General features: G+C 42.9%; 1 protein-coding gene across 1 annotated transcript in view; it reads right to left on the bottom strand.

Moving 5' to 3' along the window:
• The window catches only part of JADE3 (jade family PHD finger 3), a 151,477-nt gene extending 130,952 nt beyond the window's left edge, over nucleotides 1-20,525 (bottom strand). Inside the window, exon 1 of the mRNA XM_060003011.1 lies at nucleotides 20,478-20,525. The gene's annotated coding sequence lies outside the window, so the exon portion shown is untranslated. The remainder of the gene's footprint in view (nucleotides 1-20,477) is intronic.
• Between the last annotated feature and the right edge of the window lie 1,046 nt (nucleotides 20,526-21,571).

A 21,571-nucleotide genomic window follows, 5' to 3' on the forward strand; every position in this document is an offset into this window, starting at 1 on the left:
CATTTTTGGATTGCGCTGTTTGTTTTTTTGATATTGAGCGGCATGAGCTGCTTGTAAATTTTGGAGATTAATCCTTCGTCAGCTGCTTCATTTGCAAATATTTTCTCCCATTCTGAGGGTTGTCTTTTGGTCTTGTTTATGATTTCCTTTGCTGTGCAAAAGCTTTGAAGTTTCATTAGGTCCCATTTGTTTACTTTTGTTTTTATATCCATTTCTCTAAGAGGTGGGTCAAAAAAACCTTGCTGTGATTTGTGGCATAGAGTGTTCTGCCTATGTTTTCCTCTAAGAGTTTGATAGTTTCTGGCCTTACATTTAGGTCTTTAATCTATTTTGAGTTTATTTTTGTGTATGGTGTTAGGAAGTGTTCTAATTTCATTCCTTTACATGTAGCTGTCCAGTTTTCTCAGCACCACTTACTGAAGAGGCGGGCTTTTCTCCATTGTATATCCTTGCCTCCTTTATCAAAGATAAGGTGACCATATGGGCATGGGTTTATCTCTGAGCTTTCTATCCTGTTCCATTGATTTATATTTCTGTTTTTGTGCCAGTACCATACTGTCTTGATTACTGTAGCTTTGTAGTATAGTCTGAAGTCAGGGAGCCTGATTCCTCCAGCTCCAGTTTTCGTTCTCAAGATTGCTTTGGCAATTCGGGGTCTTTTGTGTTTCCACACAAATTGTGAAATTTTTTGTTCTAGTTCTGTGAAAAATGCCAGTGGTAGTTTGATAGGGATTGCATTGAATCTGTAGATTGCTTTGGGTAGTAGAGGCATTTTCACAATGTTGATTCTTCCAATCCAAGAACATGGTATATCTCTCCATCTATTTGTATCATCTTTTATTTCTTTCAACAGTGTCTTACAATTTTCTGCATACAGGTCTTGGTCTCCTTAGGTAGGTTTATTCCTAGATATTTTATTCTTTTTCTTGCAACGGTAAATCGGAGTGTTTTCTTAATTTCACTTTCAGATTTTTCATCATTAGTGTATAGGAATGCCAGAGATTTCTGTGCATTAAGTTTGTATCCTGCTACTTTACCAAATTCATTGATTACCTCTAGTAGTTTTCTGGTAGCAGCTTTAGGATTCTCTATGTATAGTATCATGTCATCTGCAAACAGTGACACCTTTACTTCTTCTTTTCCGATTTGGATTCCTTTTATTTCTTTTTCTTCTCTGATTGCTGTGGCTAAAACTTCCAAAACTATGTTGAATAAGAGTGGTGAGAGTGGGCAACCTTGTCTTGTTCCTGATCTTAGTGGAAATGGTTTCAGTTTTTCACCATTGAGGATGATGTTGGCTGTGGATTTATCATATACTGCCTTTATTATGTTGACGAAAGCTCCCTCTATGCCTACTTTCTGGAGGGTTTTTATCATAAATGGGTGTTGAATTTTGTCGAAAGCTTTCTCTGAATCTATTGAGATGGTCATATGGTTTTTCTCCTTCAATTTGTTAATATGGTGTATCACACTGATTGATTTGCATATGTTGAAGAATCTTAGCATTCCTGGGATAAACCCCACTTGACGATAATGTATGATCCTTTTAATGTGCTGTTGGATTCTGTTTGCTAGTATTTTGTTGAGGATTTTTGCATCTATGTTCATCAGTGATATTGGCCTGTAGTTTTCTTTCTTTGTGACATCTTTGTCTGGTTTTGGCACCAGGGTGATGGTGGCCTCATAGAATGAGTTGGGGAGTGTTCCTCCCTCTGCTATATTTTGGAAGAGTTTGAGAAGAACAGGTATTAGCTCTTCTCTAAATGTCTGACAGAATTCGCCTATGAAGCCATCTGGTCCTGGGCTTTTGTTTGTTGGAAGATTTTTAATCACAGTTTCAATTTCAGTGCTTGTGATCGGTCTGTTCATATTTTCTATTTCTTCCTGGTTCAGTCTCGGAAGGTTGTGCATTTCTAAGAATTTGTCCATTTCTTCCAGGTTGTCCATTGTATTGGCATATAGTTGCTTGTAGTAATGTCTCATGATCCCATGTATTTCTGAAGTGTCAGTGGTTACTTCTTTTTCATTACTAATTCTACTGATTTGAGCCTTCTCCCTTTTTCTCTTGATGAGTCTGGCTAATGGTTTATCCATTTTCTTTATCTTCTCAAAGAACCAGCTTTTAGTCTTACTGAACTTTGCTATCATTTCCTTAATTTCTTTTTCACTTATTTCTGATCTGATCTTTATGATTAATTTCCTTCTGCTAACTTTGGGGTTTTTTTTGTTCTTCTTTCTCTAATTGCTTTAGGTGTAAAGTTAGGTTGTTTCTTAAGGTAGGACTGTATTGCTATAAACTTCCCTCTTAGAACTGCTTTTACTGCATTCCATAGGTTTTGGGTTGTGTTTTCATTATCATTTGTTTCTGGTATTTTTTGATTTCCTCTTTGATTTCTTCAGTGATCTCTTGGTTATTAAGTATTGTTTAGCCCCCACGTGTTTGTATTTTTAACAGATTTTTTCCTGTAATTGATATCTAGTCTCACAGCGTTGTGGTCGGAAAAGATACTTGATATGATTTCAATTTTCTTAAATTTACCAAGGCTTGGTTTGTGACCCAAGATATGATCTATCCTGGACAATGTTCCATGAGCACTTGAGAAGAATGTGTATTCTGTTGTTTTTGGATGGAATGTCCTACAAATATCAATTAAGTCCATCCTGTTTAATGTATAATTTAAAGCTTGTGTTTCCTTATTTATTTTCATTTTGGATGATCTGTCCATTGGTGAAAGTGGGGTGTTAAAGTCCCCTACTATGATTGTGTTACTATCCATTTCCCCTTTTATGGCTGTTAGCATTTGCCTTATGTAGTGAGGTGCTCCTATGTTGGGTGCATAAATATTTTCAATTTTTATATCTTCTTGGATTGATCTCTTGATCATTATGTAGTGTCCTTCTCTGTCTCTTGTAATAGTCTTTGTTTTAAAGTCTATTTTGTCTGATGAGAATTGCTACTCCCGCTTTCTTTTGATTTCCATTTGCATGGAATATCTTTTTCCATCCCCTCACTTTCAGTCTGTATGTGTCCCTAGGTCTGAGGTGGGTGTCTTGTAGACAGCATATATATGGGTCTTGTTTTTGTATCCATTTAGCCAGTCTATGGCTCTTGGTTGGAGCATTTAAACCATTTACATTTAAGATAATTATTGATATGTATGTTCCTATTACCATTTTCTTAATTGTTTTGGGTTTGTTTTTGTAGGTCTTTTCCTTCTCTTGTGTTTCCTGCTTACAGAGCTTCCTTTAGCATTTGTTGTAAAGCTGTTTGGTAGTGCTGAATTCTCTTAGCTTTTGCTTGTCCGTAAAGGTTTTAATTTCTACATCAAATCTGAATGAGATCCATGCTGGGTAGAGTAAACTTGGTTGTAGGTTTTTCTCCTTCATCACTTTAAATATGTCCTGCCACGTCCTTCTGGTTTGCAGAGTTTCTGCTGAAAGATCAGCTGTTAACCTTATGGGGATTCGCTTGTGTGTTATTTGTTGTTTTTCCCTTGCTGCTTTTAGTATTTTTTATTTGTATTTAATTTTTGATAGTTTGATTAATATGTGCCTTGGTGTGTTTCTCCTTGGATTTATCCCGTATGGGACTCTCTGCGTTTCCCGGACTTGACTGTTTCCTTTCCCATATTAGGGAAGTTTTCAACTATAATCTCTTCAAATTTTTTCTCAGTCCCTTTCTTTTTCTCTTCTTCTTCTGGGACCCCTATAATTCGAATGCTGGTGCATTTAATGTTGTCCCAGAGGTCTCTGAGACTGTTCTCAATTCTTTTCATTCTTTTTTCTTTATTCTGCTCTGCAGTAGTTATTTCCACTATTTTATCTTCCAGGTCACTTATTCATTCTTCTGCCTCAGTTATTCTGCTACTGATCCCTTCTAGAGAATTTTTAATTTCATTTATTGTGTTGTTCATCACTGTTTGTTTGCTCTTTAGTTCTTCTAGGTCCTTGTTAAACGTTTCTTCTATTTTCTCCATTCTATTTTCAAGATTTTGGATCATTTTACTATCATTAATCTGAATTCTTTTTCAGGTAGACTATTTCCTCTTCACTTGTTTGGTCTGGTGGGTTTTTACCTTGCTCCTTCATCTGCTGTGTGTTTCTCTGTCTTCTCATTTTGTTTAACTTACTGTGTTTCGGGTCTCCTTTTCACAGACTGCAGTTCATAGTTCCCTTTGTTTTTGGTGTCTGGCCCCAGTGGCTAAGGTTGGTTCAGTGGGTTGTGTAGGCTTCCTGGTGGAGGGGACTAGTGCCTGTGTTCTGGTGGATGAGGCCGGACCCTGTCTTTCTGATGGGCAGGTCCACGTCTGGTGGTGTGTTTTGGGGTGTCTGTGGCCTTATTATGATTTTAGGCAGCCTCTCTGCTAATGGATGGGGATGTGTTCCTGTCTTGCTAGTTGTTTCTCATAGAGTGTCCAACACTGTAGTTTGCTGGTTGTTGAACAGAGCTGGGTCTTGGCATGGAGATGGAGATATCTGGGAGATTTTCACTGTTTGATATTACATGGAGCTGGGAGGTCTCTTGTGGACCAGTGTCCTGAAGTTGGCTCTCCCACCTCAGAGGCACAGCCCTGACACCTGGCTGGAACACCAAGAGCTTGTCATCCATATGGCTCAGAATAAAAGGGAGAAAAAAAAGAGAGAAAGAAAGAAGATGATAAAATAAAATAAAATAAAGTAAAATAAAATAAAAAATAATTATTAAAAAAATTTAAGTAATAAAAAAGAAAGAAAGAAGAGAGCAACCAAACCAAAAAACAAATCAGCCAATGATAACAAATGCTAACAACTATACTTAAACAAACAAAAAAAACGGACACACAGAACCCCAGGACAAATGGTAAAAGCAAAACTATACAGAGAAAATCACACACAGAAGCATACACATACACACTCATAAAAGGAGAAAAAAGGGAAAAAAAATATATATCGTTGCTCTCAAAGTCCACCTTCTCAATTTGGGATGATTCGTTGTCTATTCAGGTATTCAACAGATGCAGGATACATCACGTTGATTATGGAGATTTAATCCACTGCTCCTGAGGCTGCTGGGAGAGATTTCCCTTTCTCTTCTTTGTTCGCACAGCTCCTGGGGTTCAGCTTTGGATTTGGACCCGCCTCTGTGTGCAGGTCGCCTGGGGGCGTGTGTTCTTTGCTCAGACAGAACGGGGTTAAAGGAGCAGCTGATTCGGGGGCTCTGGCTCACTCAGGCCGGGCGGAGGGAGGAGTACAGAATGCGGGGCAAGCCTGCGGCGGCAGAGGCCAGCATGACGTTGTAACAGCCTGAGGCGCGCCGTGCGTTCTCCCGGGGAGGTTGTCCCTGGATCACGGGACCCTGGCAGTGGCAGGCTGCACAAGCTCCCAGGAGGGGAGGTGTGGACAGTGACCTGTGCTTGCACACAGGCTTCTTGGTGGCTGCAGCAGCAGCCTTAGCATCTCATGCCCATCTCTGGGGTCCGCACTGATAACCGCAGCTCGCGCCCTTCTCTGGAGCTCGTTTAGGCGGTGCTCTGAATCCCCTCTCCTCGCGCACCCCGAAAGAATGGTCTCTTGCCTCTTAGGCAGGTCCAGACTTTTTCCTGGACTCCCTCCTGGCTAGCTGTGGCACACTAGCCCCCTTCAGGCTGTGTTCACACAGCCAACCCCAGTCTTCTCCCTGGGATCCGACCTCCAAAGCCAGAGCCTCAGCTCCCAGCAGCCAAGCCTTTTGGGCTGGTGAGTGCTGGTCGGCACCTATCCTCTGTGCGGGAATCTCTCCCCTTTGCCCTCCACACCCGTGTTGCTGTGCTCTGCTCCGTGGCTCCGAAGCTTCCCCCCTCTGCCATCAGCAGTCTCCGCCCGAGAAGGGGCTTCCTAGTGTGTGGAAACCTTTCCTCCTTCACAGCTCCCTCCCACTGGTGCAGGTCCCGTCCCTATTCTTTTGTCTGTTTTTTCTTTTTTCTTTTGCCCTACCCAGGTACGTGGGAGTTTCTTGTCTTTGGGGCAGTGTGAGGTCTTTTGCCAGCGTTCAGTAGGTGTTCTGTAGGAGTTGTTCCCCCACGTAGATGTATTTCTGATGTATTTGTGGGGAGGAAGGTGATCTCCACATCTTACTCTTCCGCCACTTTGAAGCTCCCTCCTATGGATTATTTAATTTCTCTATTTTAATTGACTAAAGGCGAATGTCTCTGACAAGAAAACGTTTTATTAAACATGAGGTAAGTATAATACTACATTTAATATGCCAGACATTTATCAGCATTTTATTCTTTTTTAAATATTTATTTATTTGGCTGTGCCAGGTCTTAGTTGCGGCATGCAGTATCTTTGTTGCAGCATGCAGGATCTTTTGTTGAGGCATGTGGGGTCTTTTTTTAGTTGCAGCATGTGGGGTCTTTTTTCAGTTGTGGCATGCAGGCTCTGAGTTGTGGCACGTGGAATCTAGTTCCCTGACCAGGGATCAAAGCCAGGCCCCCTGCATTGGGAATGTAGAGTCTTAACCACTGGACCACCAGGGAAGTCCCGATCAGCATTTTATTCTTAATATGCCATCAATATAGGACTTCCCGGGTGGCACAGTGGTTAAGAATCCACCTGCCAATTCAGGGGACATGGGTTTGATCCCTGGTCCGGGAAGATCCCACATGCCGCAGAGCAACTAAATCCATGCGCCACAACTACTGAGCCTGTACTCTAGAGCCCGCGTGCCCCAACTACTGAGCCCATGTGCTGCAACTACTGAAGCTTGCATGCCTAGAGCCCATGCTCCGCAACAAGAGAAGCCACCACAATAAGAAGCCTGCACACCCCAATGAAGAGTAGTCCTCGCTTGACACAACTAGAGAAAGCCTGCATGCAGCAACTAAGACCCAACACAGACAAACATAAATAAATTTTTAAAATATGCCATTAATCCCACACAATAATCCCAGTGGTTGTTATTGTTAACTTCATTTTACAAATATGGAAACTGTGGCACAAAGAGGTTAAACTCACTCAAGGTTGCATAGCTAGTAAGAAGCAAAAGCAAGATTTAAACAATTTGGGTCTTTGTTACTCTATCCATTTCTAGCATTTAAACTCTAGCTAACTAGTTTTACCATGAATGGCAGTGTAATTCTAGCAATCTCACTCTCAGGTATTTACCCTAGAGAAATGCAAATTTATGTGCACACAAACACTTGCACATGAATTTTTACAGCAGCCCTACTTTTAATCACCCAAAACTGGAAACAACCAAAATGTGGTTTCATATAATAGACTACTACTCTGTAATAAAAAGGAACAAACTATTTGATACACACAACTTGGATGAATCTCAAAAGCATTATGCTGAGTGAAAAAAACCCTCAAAATATTACATATAGTCTGACTCCATTTATGTGACATCAAAGTGACAAAACTATAGTGTGATAGAGCACAGATCAGTGGCTGCCAGCAGTTGGGGTGAGAACATAGTATGACTGAAAGAGGTAGCACAAAGGAGTTTCCTAGGGTGGTGGAACTGTTTTGTACTTTGACTGTGGTAGTGGTTACACTGATCTATATGTGTCAAAATCCACTGAACTATACACACCCCAGAAAAGTCAATTATACTATGATAATTAAAGAAAAAGGCAACAGGTCGTCATCTTTTCAGTCAGTACGAATTTCTGTATTTCTTATTTACTCAAAATAAACTTTTACAGTTCTGTCACCAACACTAGGTTTTCAGGTTTAAAAACCAGAAGAGTTACATTATAATGTGAAGCAAAGAATCATTATTAGGCCACATATCCAACCTAAATGATGACAGTTACCCCTAATAAACATTCTTTAAAAGTTAAATGAATTTGGGTGCTTATTCCCTTAAATATAAAAATATTTCACGGGACTTCCCTGGCGGTTCAGTCGTTAAGACCCTGCGCTTCCACAGCAGGAGGCATGGATTTGATCCCTGGTTGGAGAACTAAGATCCCACATGCTGTGTGGCACGACCAAAAATAAAAAAAAAAAATTTTAAGTATTTCAGTAAACTTATTAGATGATACGTTTGATATAGCAATTTGCACAGTAAAACAAAAGTAAGTAGTCAAAATTAACTTTGGGAAGGAGAATGTGACGGAATGAGAATGTCATAAGGATGTCATGGACAACCATGGCTCTAGTAAAAACTAGTAAAAACTTTTCAGTTTTTACTAGAATTCATTCATGTATCACTAGTATAATTAAAAATAAAAATTTAAAAAGAATTTTAAAAATCCTAGATTGAAATGGAGATGTTTCCCAAGTTGCAATTTCCTTCCATCCATGGGGCTTCCATTGCCTTCAGGAACCCCTTGGTTACTCCATTTACCAGGTCAGGCTTGTATTCTACTTAACACTTAGTGCCTCACTCATAGCACAGTGGGCACTCAACAACTATCAGCTGAACTGAATTGCACCTGGAAATGTGAAGAATAAAAACAACAAACACATGGTCACTAACAAACTCTATGATCTAGAAAGGCTAAATCATGCTCTAATTTTGAATGAGGCAAATTATTATTGAGTGCTAACAACATGCTCAATAGTTACCAAAGGCATACACAGAATTTTAGAAGAGAGCAAGACAAACATATAACATACTACCAGTGGTACAGAGGCTTTTAAAGCCTAAAATAGGCAGAACCCAAGCCAGAATCAATTATTTCTGGCTCCCTAGCCATAAAACTATAAAATTCAAGGGTTTGAAAAAAAGAAAAGGGGAAAAAACTAACCTGTACTAAGTTTCTATGGGCTGCACATTAGACATTTGTGTAGATTAAAAGTTATTTGAGGACTTAGGTTTCAGCTTGGTCATGTAAAGTACTGGGAGGTCATCATTTCCACCTTTACAAGAAAGAAGCTATATCGACTGAAAATCAATGACTCTTCTTGGACCTATCAGAGAAGTGAAGTCATAGGGCAAACCACCAACCCACTATCTGAAGAGACCGGTGCCTGCAGGTAGCCACAGGATCCAAACATGTAAGCTGGTAGGAAGATTAAACTAGAGATTCTGACAAATTACTGGAGGCCAGAGTATGGAATGTCATGAGAGTATGAAGCTCTTGGGCTCCACGTTGTGGGGGAGGGGTTTCCCATCCTCTTCCAAGTTTTACCAAAAGGAATCCCACAAGGCTCCTACAGGGAAGATCAGGAAAAATGTCAGAGAAAGATTCCATGAAGGTGCTGTTTGGCTGAGGAAAATAGCACTCACTGTGAAATCCACCCAGACCCCTTTCCTTTATCTCTAGTACAGAACAAAAGGCTTAATTTTCGGGGGGACTTAAAATCTATGGCTTGAGGACACTGGTGAATACTCACTGCTGCTGGGCGAATGAACAGAGGAAAAAGAAAAAGAAGCTCCACTCCTGGAGAAAGGGCAGGAAATCTTGTGAAGGACACACTCAAGACCCAAGTTCCAGTACCTGCCTAAGTCTGAGGCTTAATCAAATCATCAGAGAACTCCCCCTCCCCCAGCAACCACCACCTGGCAAACCAGTTATGTGGTTAGTAACACTGAAATACAACTGGGAGAGCTGTAAGAGACAGCTCTTGGGAAACAGCACAAAGGAAAAACCCAAAGCCAAGCAGGAGTCAAAAAGAAGGTATCACTAGAGGAATCAGAAATCTCTGGTGCCCATAGCAAAAACAAACATGGAACACAGGCAGACTCCTGACTAGATTAATTAAAATCCCCACACTAAAGGCCTAGCAGAAGGAAACCTGTGTTCTTCTCCTGCCCATGTTCAGCTTTTAACAAATTTATGAGGTATAATAAAAGGCAGGAAAATATTCCAAATGCCAAAACAATCATCAGATCCAGATTCAGTATGACACAGAAGTTGGGACTATCAGATGAAATCTAAAAGAATTATGATTACTGTGTTAAAGACTCTAATGGAAAAGGTAGACAATATGCAAGAGCAGATGGATAATTTCAGAAAAGAGATGTTAACTGTGATAAAGAATCAAATGGAAATGCTCAATAAAAAAAGAGTAAAAAACCACCATGCTCAACAGTAGAACTGACACAAACAAGGAGAGAATCAGTGAACATAAAGATCAAATTTGTTGATCAGGTCAATAAAAATAAAATAAAAAGAGACAAAAGGGAGAAAAAATAGAACACAGCATTCAAGAACTGTGGGACAATAACAAACAGTATAATATATTTGTAATTGGAACCCCAGAAGGAAGAAAAAAAGAGAGAATGGGGCACAATAATTATTTGAAGAAATAATGGCTGAGAACTTTCTAAATTAGTGACAGGCAACAAACCACAGACACTAGAAGCTCAGAGAATACCAAGCAGCATAAATATGAAAAAAACTAAAAGGCCACACCTAGGCAAAGACAAAGAGACTTAAGGAAGCCAGAGGAAAAAAGGCAAATTAGCTATAGAGGAACAAAGATAAGAATTACAGCAGACTTTACAGAAACGATGCAAGCAAGGCAACAGTGGAGTAGTATGTTGAGAGAGGAAAAAAACTCAACTCAGAATTCCATATTCCATGAAAATGTCCTTTAAAAGTGAGGGAAAAAAAGACTTTCTCATACAAACAAAAACAGAATTTACTGACAGCAGATCTGGCATAAAAGTTAATGTTAAAGGAAAATTCTTCAGGCAGAAAGATTATGAATAAGATGGGAAGCTGGATTAGCATAAAGAAATGAAGAACATTGGAAAAGGAATAAATGAAGGTATAATATAATGTTTTATTTTCAAAATGTTTGAAAAACCAATTTCCCAGACACCAGCCAAGGGCCAACCTTGCAAGCAGGCCTTCTAAAGATAGCAGCCTCAGGCCTGCTATGTTAACTCTTTTCAGCACAAGAGGGTATATATTAAAAAAAAAAATCCCTACAGCTAGCATCGTACTTAATGGTGAGAGATGGAATGCTTTCTAAGACTGGAACAAATGAAGGATGTCCTCTCTCACCTCTACAACTCTGATAAAGAAGAAAAAATAACAGTACCCATATTACCTGATTTCAAGAATCCTATGAAGCTATAATAGTCAAGACAGTGTGGTAATGGCAAAATGACAGGCACAAAGATCAATTCAACAGAACAGAGATCTCAGAAATAGACCCACACAAGCATAACCACATTTTGACAGAGGTACAAAAGCAATTCAATGGAGAAAGGACAGTCTTTTCAACAAATGGTTCTGGAACTACTGGACATCCATATTCAGGAAGATGAACCTTGACATACACTCCTCATTTTCATGGCTGGTAGGAATGCAAAATGGTAGAACCACTTTGGAAGACAGTTTGGCAGTTTCTTATAAAAACTCAGCAATCCCACTCCTACGTATCTACCCAAATGAACTGAAAACTTATGTCCACACAAAATATTTATTCAGCTTTATTCATAATAGCCAAGAAACTGGAAGCAACCAAGTTGTCCTGAAACAGGTGAATGAACCGTTGTATTCCATACAATGGAATACAATTCAGCGATAAAAAGGAAAAGGCTATTATTTCACATAACATAGATGAATCAAGTAAAAGAAGCAAGACCAAAAAAGGCTACATACTGTATGATTCCATTCATATGACATTCTGAAAAAGGTAGGGCTATAGTTAAAAATTCAGAAGTACACTATTCTGAGGCATTTCTAGGAAACAAAACTGGCTGGATATATTTTTTAACATGGATAGTTCTGACCAGGTCAACTTGTGTAGGAGTTCATGGAAGTTCACATCACCATAACCATATACCATCTCTTTTTAGATAAATGTACTTAATTTTTAAAATAGGGTAATATATTCACGTGGCTTAAAATTCCAAAAGTATATATAAAAGTTTATGCAGTGAAAAGTCTCTCTCCCACCTTCTACCCAGGCCATGTATGCCCCAAAGCTATCAGTGTCTTGAATATCCTTCCAGAAATATTTTATGTTTATGTAAGCAAAAATTTACATATTACTGCCCCACTATCTATTTTATACAAATAGTAGTATACAATACACATTGTTCTGTTTCTTGCTTTTTTTTTCATTTTGTACATCTTGAAGATCATGCAATATCAATGTAATATTCTACTGTATAATCAAGCCTTGATTGATCCTTAGGCTATAACCACTCTTGCTATTATAAGCAATATTCCGAGTAACACGCAAACATTTGTTGAATTCATTCCTGGAAGTGTTTGCTGGTTCAAATGATATGTGCATTTATAATTTTGATGGCTATTTCCAAGTCACTTTTTCTTTTTTTAACATCTTTATTGGAGTATAATTGCTTTACAGTGGTGTGTTAGTTTCTGCTTTATAAAAAAGTGAATCAGCTATACATATACAAATATCCCCACATCTCCTCCCTCTTGCGTCTCCCTCCCACCCTCCCTATCCCACCCCTCTAGGTGTTCTCCCTGTGCTATGTGGCTGCTTCCCACTAGCTATTCTACATTTGGTAGTGTATATATGTCCATGCCACTCTCTCACTTCGTCCCAGCTTACACTTCGTCCCAGCTTACCCTATCCCCTCCCCATATCCTCAAGTCCATTCTCTACATCTGCATCTTTATTCCTGTCCTGCCCCTAGGTTCTTCAGAACCTTTATTTTTTTTAGAGTCCATATATATGTGTTAGCATATGGTATTTGTTTTTCTCTTTCTGATTTACTTCACTCTGTATGACAGACTCTAGGTCCATCCACCTCACTACAAATAACTCAAGTTCGTTTCTTTTTATAGCTGAGTAATAGTCCATTGTACATATGTGCCACATCTTCTTTATCCATTCATCTGTCAATGGACACTTAGGTTGCTTCCATGAGCTGGCTACTGTAAATAGTGCTGCAATGAATATTGGGGTGCATGTGTCTTTTTGAATTATGGTTTTCTCTGGGTATATGCCCAGTAGTGGGATTGCTGGATCATATGGTAATTCTATTTTTAGTTTTTTAAGGAACCTCCATACTGTTCTCCATAGTGGCTGTATCCATTTACATTCCCACCAACAGTGCAAGAGGGTTCCCTTTTCTCCACACCCTCTCCAGCACTTATCGTTTGTAGATTTTTTGATGATGGCCATTCTGACTGGTGCAAGTCACTGACTTTTAAAATGTCAGGGATTTTTCATTTTTAATTTTTATCCTAGGAGGAAAAAAAGGAAGCTGAGATTCTATCACCAGGCAATTTTCTAGAGAAATGTACAGCTCTAAGATGTACAAAGTGAGCCTTCTATTCATTTTCCCACACATGCTTCCTAGGGTCCAGTTGCATTTTCATGTAATGTATTTCAGGCCACAAGCTGGTTGTAAAGCCTATTTCAGGTGTGTAAAGGTGTTACTTCTAAAATCTTCACAAGCAAAAGCCAAAGGCTGACTCCCCAAATTACTAGTCACTGGCCACTCTACAGCACAATGGTGGATTCTTCACAGCAACCACAGGGAGATTTTAAAATCTTGACCAAATAAAACATATCTACAGAGAATCCTTTGTCCTTATTATAATGCCTAAATAAGGATTTCTTCTCTTAGGTAAAACTATAAATCACATAAAGATTATGAAGAAAGGATGCAAATGTTTCTCTCACCTTTCAGGTGGTGATGGATTCCCAGTTAGCCATCTTTTTGCTTGACTACAAAACCTAGTGCAGTCTAGTACACTACAGTTTTTGTGATAAAGCTTCAACGGGAGGTTGAGGAAACCCAGGGGCTCCTTTGATAATAGCCACACAAGATCAGTGAGCAGCCAAGCCATTCATGATGGTATCTACATCTAGAGCCACACTGTCTCCCTTTGGCTTCCTCCTAGAAAAACCATCACTCAGCTCCACACTCGATAGAAGAGACGTGGCATGATCATATTACTTAGTCTCAAGAATACACTACATTTACAAATGAGCATTTAAAATGATTTATCAAAGGAAAAGCTGCTATATTCATTAATAATTATTATGCATTACTGTGGTAATGGTCCCCAATTTTCTCACATCTCCTTATGTCCACACCCTGGAGGGTCCCCTCCCACAACGACTCTGGGCTTGGCCATGGAAGAACTTCTGTGGTTTGGCTGATGGGACAATATCAAATGTGACACAAGCAGACACTTGAGAAGTGCTTGTGCACTGGTGCTTGCTCTCGCTTGCTACTCTTTGTGCCTTTGAGACCAGGATGTTAACAAGTCCAGACTAGCCAGCTGGATGAGAGACCATTTGGAGTGGGGATGAGCCATCCCAGCTTAGGGCCTCCTAGACCAACCAGCCTGCCAACTACCAAATGTGTGAGCGAGGCCATCCTAGATCATCCAGCTGCCAGCTAACTATCCTCCCTGCCAAAAAAAAAAAAAAAAAAAAAAAAAAGAAGGAAAAGCTAATTGACATAGGCTACTTCAAAGTAAATATGTTTGTGGTCCACTACATATGGAAAGGGGAAAAGAACACTGATTTTCCCTATGAAGTTTACTCTGCACATAAGAAATAGTTTCAAACAGAAAAACCTGCAGTACCTGGATGAGAATAAATAAATATATAAGTATAGAAAAAATTCATCAGTCTTCCCAGATTCTCATAAATGCACTGTCTGCCATCACGGATGGCACACACCAAACACACACACACACACACACACACTCCACAAAAAATTTCCATTTAGTCACTGAAGCATCTTTATCATGATATATTTAAGCCAAAGTCTTATATATTCAACAGTTCCATTTCTAACATGAACAACAACTCAGGTTTCCAGGAATCACTTTTTCCTTCAATTCTACTTTTTTTCCCATTTGACAGGGCTTGGTGAAAGCTGAAAGAGCTCCCTTAATGCAGCCTAAAAAGCATCAGATATAAGAGCCCAATTAAACCTCCTTCTAGAAGCATTCTACAGGACCAGCTTCTTCCAGCATCATAGCAACTCTTTTTAGCCATGTTAATGGTGGGCAGTAAAAATTGTTTAAGATCTACACATGGGACTTCCCTAGTGGTCCAGTGGTAAAGAATCCGCCTTCCAATGCAGGGGACATGGGTTTGATCCCTGGTCAGGGAACTAAGATCCCACATGCCGCAGGACAACTAGGACCGTGCACCACAACTAGAGAGTCTGTGTGCCTCAAACTACAGAGCCCACGCGCTCTGGAGCCCGCAAACCACTACTAGAGAGAGAAAACCCGCACGCTGCAACTAGAGAGGAGCCCGCATGCTGCAACAGAGGATCCCGCCTGCCTCAACGAAGCCTGTGTGCCACAACTAAGACCCGACGCAGCCAAAAAAAAAAAGATCTACACATTTAGGCCAGAAACACTGCCTCTATTGGATCACAAAGTGGGACACTGAAAGGGAAATGACTCTCTTAAACCGCTTTTGTTTAGGCCTCACTAGATGCCTTTCTGGATTAAATACACACACACACTGAAAAACACCTTCCAGCAGCCTCCCCCAGTCCTTGGAATAAAACACAACCTCCTTAATGAGGTCCCATAAGGCCCTGTCAATTTTCCCCTGCCTATCTCATCTCTTTCCCCAGGTCCTAGCCAAACCTCTGTGGATTCTTTCTACATCTCTCTCCCATCTCAGTGCCCTTACAACACCTGTTGTTCCCTCTGCCTAGCAATCCCTTCTCTCTGACTTTTACCTTGTTTTTTCCTGCTCATCCTTCAGGCTCCAGGGCACCTTGCTGATCTCCCTCTCAGAAGCATTCTACCTCTTACTTGCTGTGTGACCTTAGGCACGTTACCTTTGCTTCACCTCTTTGAGCCTCAGAAAGATACCCTGTGATAAGCACTTAACACAGTGCTTAGCACACAAGAAATGGTTAACAAATCATCGCTGCTGTTATTGCTATTATCTCATAGTAATCTCCATCACAACTCAGTACAATTAGTAATTATATATTTATTTGCAGAAAAATAGAAACACCTCCTTGGATTTCACCTTAATACCTAGTACCTTTCATGCTATTCCCCCCATATTGTATTTTTTGAAGGGAAGACGAAATGAATGTTTACAGAGCAATTATTTTTATTATTATTATTTTTTTTGCGGTATGCGGGCCTCTCACTGTTGTAGCCTCTCCCGTTGTGGAGCACAGGCTCCGGACGCGCAGGCTCAGCGTCCATGGCTCACGGGCCTAGCCGCTCCGTGGCATGTGGGCTCTTCCTGGACCGGGGCACAACCTGTGTCCCCTGCATCGGCAGGTGGACTCTCAACCACTGCGCCACCAGGGAAGCCCAACAGAGCAATTATTACCTCAATTAATTATTATCTCGGAGGTGTGGTTTGGCAGATGAAGAAACTGAGGCATGGTGAAGTTAAGTAACTGGTCAAAATCAAGTGGTGGATTAAAATGCAAGTTGGCATGACCCCACAGTCTGTGTTGGATATGACACCAAAGGCTTCCCTAACTCATAAACCTTGTCATCTAAGAGCAGCAAGCCTCAGAAAAGATGGATCTTCACATTCACATACTTCCCAAATGACTCCCAGGTATCTAACTCTTCAAATCCTTAACCAGCTTGCTGTTCCAATTACCCCTGTAAACCCCTTTAGCACAATACTCTTCCCCTTGATTGAGGTGATAGATTTCCTTACTACCTTTCCACTGGCTGTTGAGCTCTCAAGGAGATGAGTATCTTTCACCTCTTATACCCCTAGCAAATATATGCTTGCTAAATAAATTAAATGAAAATGTTCGAGAATATATTATAGGTGCAAAGTTGGGGGAGTGGTGGAATGGATTTTCATAACTATTAAAGCTTGGCAGAGCTAAGAACAAACTTGAGGAAAATGCTGACAAAAGCGGAGTTTACATTAACCACTTTTCCAATTGATACTGATTTCTATATTTAGCACCAGAGATTCCATGTGATTTACAAATGTGTGCTTTACAGCTTTAGGTAGATTTCACTCACCAATGTTCTGCTGCACCCCACAGCTGCACCTGGGCCACCCTCTGTGCAGATGCCTTTGACAAATACCAATCTCTCAATGGTTACTCTCAAACTGTTCATAAAAAGAAACAGAAAGAGCAAATGATAAGGCAAATGGGAACAAACTGTTACTAAACGGTGACCTTGACTGAAAGGAATAAAGGAGTTCTTTGTACTATTCTTACAACTTTTTTTCTAATTGTGTCAAAATAAGAAGTTTTGAAAATCTAAAAAAAAAATTTCCCAGGAGATTGCAACACACAAGGTCTAGTGTACTGGCCATGCTGGTACCATATTCTCTTGTCAGCTGTTCCAAAAAACACACTCCAGACTCGGGTTTCCTTGCCTATCAGCCAACAAAAAGCCCCTTAGGTAACAGGGCTCAGCCACGGCTTCTGGGTTGGGACAGAGATTAAATTATTTACTGCTTGAAGAGCACTAATGAACATATAGGTATCTCCCATTGGACAATGCCCCAGTACTATTTCCCCACACCAGGCCCCCTGCTTTCTTCAGGCGGCTACCTTTGAGTTCTTACTTTCTGTTTCCCAAGCTCAGCTACAGGGTCAGGCAAATTCTCCCCAGGACACTTCTTGCTCACTGTCCCCGGCAAGAGAAGCACAGAGGCAGTTTCGATGGTAAGAGCTTTGCTGCTGTTGTCTAAGGAGAGATCTACAGGAAGGAGGCAAAAATAACTATGGGGGAGTCACAAAGATTCCAGAAAAGAGAAAACTCAAAGCTAGTAGTTACTTGGTCTGTAATGACCACTTGCTAGCACCCTTTTATTCGTTCATCACTTCTGCCTACTCATCCTAGACCTTCCCCACCCCACAAACCAGAATGCTTCAGCTTTCCCAGTCACTGTAAGTGGAACAACAGGTAGAAACTTGTAAACCATTCAAGTGTCCCATATTAGCCATTTCAGCAAAGTGCCACATGGGTGTCACCCAATACTCACCCCTCACTTATAAGGTGAGATAAGTAAAGGTCACAGTAAGTTATCCCCTGATGAGAGATTTTCTTAATGTAAACCAGCATATGATCTCTACCTTCCTCAGCTCCTGTTTTGTGTAAGCTCTATGAGGAGGTAGGTACATTATGTCCTATGATAATATTCAACCTCTGTATCCCTGATCAAGGCTTGTTAGAGTCCTTTGTAATGCCATGTCTTCAAAAACACCCAATGCCTTCTGCCTCCCCCAAAATACTTGCTTAGTTCCAGCCAGACCTCAAAGTAGCGTGCAAAAAGAAGAAATGCTTTCGTGTAGCTTAGGGTAGAAATGGGTTGTTAGGGTCAGTGGAACACAAAGGAGGGAAAAGACAAGCATTACCAAAGGAGATCATACTCAACCTACAGCCTTCAACATCCTTTGTTCTTAAATATTTTAACTTTTGCTAACTCATACATCTCAACTATGATGACAGCCCTGCACCATCACCTTTCTTGCTCCTGGGAACTCTCTACAGGCCAGAAGGTGGGTCCCGGTCACCCCTAAGGCTGCTTCCAAGTCACTCCCGGAGGCCAGATGATCACAAACACTTCAGGTAGGAGTGGGAGGCCCTTCTTCACTTTCCCCTACCTGTGAACAAGATTCACCAACTCCTACAGGTGAGAAGGCATTTACCACACTGCCAAGGCACAGCAACACGACTCAGAAAAGTGGGAGAACGAAAGTGTGGGTTCTAGGACCAGACCAGGACCCCTGAGTATTCCAGAACTGACTGGATGAAGAATGCAAGAAACTGTCAAGGCACCAATACTGGGTTAAGAGCACTTCTCTAGCAAACAAAACTGTAGAGAAGAGCATAGTTGAAGAAAAGGTGTCAATGATGGTAGCCAAGACTGAGAGCTCATGTAATTCTCTCACCCTTGGAGAGAGTCATTATCCTTTTACAGTTCAAGTATTTAAATTTAGAGCTCACTTTAAATGAAAAAGAAAATGATATGTTATAGAGGTAGAATACTCCTAGGCTAAACAAAAGAGGAAAAAAAACACATTTTCACTTATCCAAAGAGTAATCACATGATACTATAAAAGCATGAGAACTACACTATTCAAAAGGTACAGAGGCCTGGGATCCACATTCCCATTGTTTACAGATGTTATGAAAGTATTAAATAAAAACGCGATGCTTTGTTCAGGCCGACTCCTTTCTCACACCCCGCCTTCACCCCCAGGCTGACAAGAAATGGCTGCAGGGAAGGTATTTAAGAGAACTACTCTGAGAAAGTGGATTCTGGGTTGCTTAAACTAAGCCAAGATGTTGTGCAACCAGTCTTTACCTAAATTATTTTCCATTACTTTGCCAGTTTTGAGAGAAGCAGTTATCTTTATCAGGGAATGAGGTCGCCTTTCCCTCCAGGCCACTGGAATCACCATCAACACGGTTTTGATTTCTTACACAATCAGACGGCAGGGGGGTGGGGGGACGCGGGGGGAGACGACACGGGGACCTCATCCTCAGCTTCACAGATCAACGGATCTCACATCAAAAACAATCTCTCGAACATCTGAGACCATGGATTTCCCTGCAACTCAGAAATCCAGAGAAGCGGCCAAACAAGTTTCTTGCCAAATGCTTAGGAGCTGCATATGTCCCAGGGCTACACAATGATACCAACTTTTAAACATGCCTTCACATACCACCATTACGGTCACACACTCGAAATCCCGCCCCCCCCTTCCTCCTCACAAATAATAAACGCAGGTTGCCCGGTGCAATTTAAAGCCAGACTTCACCGAAGCAGTGCCTCTGAAAAGCGAGAGAAAAAGATTGGAGGGAGGCTATCTTTTCTTTTTTTTTAATCGATTGCCCCACGGCGGAGGGAATAAAACCAACTCGATTGCTGGAGAAAAGTTAACTTTGCCTTGCCCAGAGATGGGAAATTTTTCCCATAAGACTGGCAAAGCCCTCCCGTTTTCGCCATCCCCGCCCCCGGACCGCCCGGCGCTCACCGCGGATCCGGACCCGGAGCGCCGGAACAATGACGCGAGGGGGAGGGAAAGTTCGCCAGCCCGCGGGGCGCCCGGGCTCACCGGGGACCTCGCCGCCGCCCGCACCGCCCGGCCCCCAGTCTCCGGGACTCAGTTCTTCCCGCCCCCCAACATCGAAACAGTCAGGGCGCGCCCCCGCTCCCCGGAGCATCCGGCCCCAGGCGGCCGGCAGAGCAGGTCCTCCCGCCGCGGGTCTGACCCCGGGAGCCCCGAGAGCAGGCAGTGGACCGGGAGGGAGGGGGCGCCAGGATGGGGCACCGGAGGGAACGGCCGCAACAGTTATGGCGCTCAATTCCTGCCCGAGTGTAGCCGCAGCCGAGCCCGGCCGGGCGCCCCCACCACCCCTGCCCCCGCGCCGGCCACCCGGCGCTGCGCCGGCCGGCCGAGGGACCACCGGGCACTTCACCTCAGCCCACACACGCTCTCGGCCCCAAGGCGGTGGGGACGCCGGAGGCCACCGCGGTGAGGAGCCGAAGCGACCCGGAGCGCGGCGAGGCTGGGCCGGGACGTTGCGCTCCGCGGCGCCCGTTTCCACTCCCTGAGGCCGCCACTCCCGCTGCCCACACAACGCGACGCCCCCTAGCCCGCTCGCCCCGCGTCGAGCCTCAGTGGCGCCTACCTTTGCGCAGCTCGGTCGCCGCTCCTTCCCGGCTCCACACTCGGGCCCGGCAACGTGCCTGGCGAGTCGGGTAGGGGTGGTAACCGCCCCCCGAACCGCTCGCTTTCTTCTCTCCCCTCCCTCGCACCTGCCCCCTAATCTCCTCCCCACCCCCGCCCCCCGCCCCCCGCCCCGCCACGGGATCCGCCGGGGCCGCCCCCAGTGCCTCAGCTCCCGCCCTCGGCCCTCGCCCGCCCGGCCCGTCAGGCCTCAGCGCTGGGCAGGCGGTTGGGCGGCGGCGGCTGCAGCGGCTGAGGCGGCGGCGGCGGCGGCGGCGGCTGAAGCGGCGCGGAGCACTATTGTATTCCTGACACTGTGCGCTCCCACGCTCCGCCTCTTCCCCTTCCTTCCTCCCCCCGTCCCCCCACCCCCCGCGCTCCACTCACAACCCACCCCCCCGCAGCCAACCGCTGTCCGCGCTCGCCCTACCCGACTGGCTCCCCGCCGTCCGCCCGCCGCGCGCTCTTCTGGCGGGCTGGGCGCCGTCGCTACCGCCGCGCGCCTCGAGGCTCCGCCCACTTAGTGCTCCCGCACCCGCGGCGCTGGGCTCCAGGTGGGTTCCTCTCTGCTCCTGCTGGGCGCGCTGCTGTCGGGAGGAGCCTCAGCGCCTCTAAGGGCCGGAGACGCCGACGACGGGGAGGTTCCTGGGCCGTGTTGAAATACTACCTAAGCTTTTCATGGCTCCTTTCAACTCTAAAGTTGTATAAGTGGACCCTCATGTATACAACTCTTGTCGGCCACTATTGATTTAAGTCGTTTGCACTTGAATTACCTATAATAATCAAGCCAAAGTGGCTATTAACAGAATAAATTTATTCAGTTGCAAGCACAAGTGGTTTATGATGTGTGGCTTTTTGACGAGTCAACTTGGTTAGGCTACAGCCTCCATTTATTCAATCAAACACTAACCAAGGTGTTGCTGTGAAGGTATTTTCATGTAATTAAAGCTCCTGATCAGTTGACATAAAGTAAGGGAGATTATCCTGGATAATCTGAGTGGGCCTGATCATTCCTTTCTGACTGCGTGCCCTATAGATTTTGGATTTACTTAGCCT

Source organism: Delphinus delphis, chromosome X (assembly GCF_949987515.2).
Source record: "Delphinus delphis chromosome X, mDelDel1.2, whole genome shotgun sequence".
In the NCBI taxonomy this organism is placed as follows: domain Eukaryota; kingdom Metazoa; phylum Chordata; class Mammalia; order Artiodactyla; family Delphinidae; genus Delphinus; species Delphinus delphis.